Genomic DNA, 927 nt, shown 5'->3' with positions numbered 1-927 from the left:
TCATTGTCATTGAATGCCTAGACTTACCAAACACTGGAGATAAAGTAGTAACTGAACTAAGTCCCTGTCCTTATGGATTTTATATTCTGGTGGGAATAAAACTGCACTTGTGGGTCAGGTTAGCAGGTTCTCTAGAGAAATAAACTTTATGTTTCTAGTTGTACAAACAGGTCGGTTCAACCAACAAAAGTTGTTCAAATGGGAACCCTTGTGCCAGAGGGTCACTGCCAACCATGCTCTCCTATCTAGGAGTGGGCAAGTGGCTTAGCTAATTAGCATATTCCATTCCTCTAGACACAGTGATTAGTTCAGGGATGGGCACGTGATCTAAGTTGTTCCAATGGAAGTTAATTCTGAGATTTTTGCTAGAACTACTGAGAAGGGGCCAGTTTTTCTCTACTGAGGTTGCTGAGCTATACAACGTGGAATGTAAACCCAGGGTTGGCAGGAGCCACTGCATGGAGCTGGCCTTGCAGCAAATGGAACCAACTCAGAAAAAAGCATAACTGGGGAACTGGGGGATAGATTGAAAGACAATAATTCTGGTGATATAATTTGAGTTTCTGCTGCCAGCTGTGCCTGAACAGAGGCTTACTACTGGTCTTCTCTATGACTATTGCATAAGCCAGCCTGAATTGGGTTTCCATTACTAACAACTTGGTGTCCTGAAATGATAAACAATGGAGACCGTATGATAAGTAACTGCTTTCCCATCTTGTCAAAGCTGATGAACTCCAGGCCAGGCATGGTGGCTCACACCTGTAATCCCAGCACTTTGGGAGGCCGAGGTGGGTGTATTACTTGAGACCGGGAGGAGTTTGAGACCAGCTTGGCCAACATGGTGAAACCCCATCTCTACTAAAAATACAAAAATTAGCCAGGTGTGGTGGTGCATGCCTGTAATCCCAGCTACTTGGGAGGCTGAGG

This window comes from Mandrillus leucophaeus, unplaced genomic scaffold, assembly GCF_000951045.1.
Source record: "Mandrillus leucophaeus isolate KB7577 unplaced genomic scaffold, Mleu.le_1.0 Scaffold80, whole genome shotgun sequence".
Lineage (NCBI taxonomy): Eukaryota > Metazoa > Chordata > Mammalia > Primates > Cercopithecidae > Mandrillus > Mandrillus leucophaeus.
Note: the sequence above shows the minus strand (reverse complement) of the source record.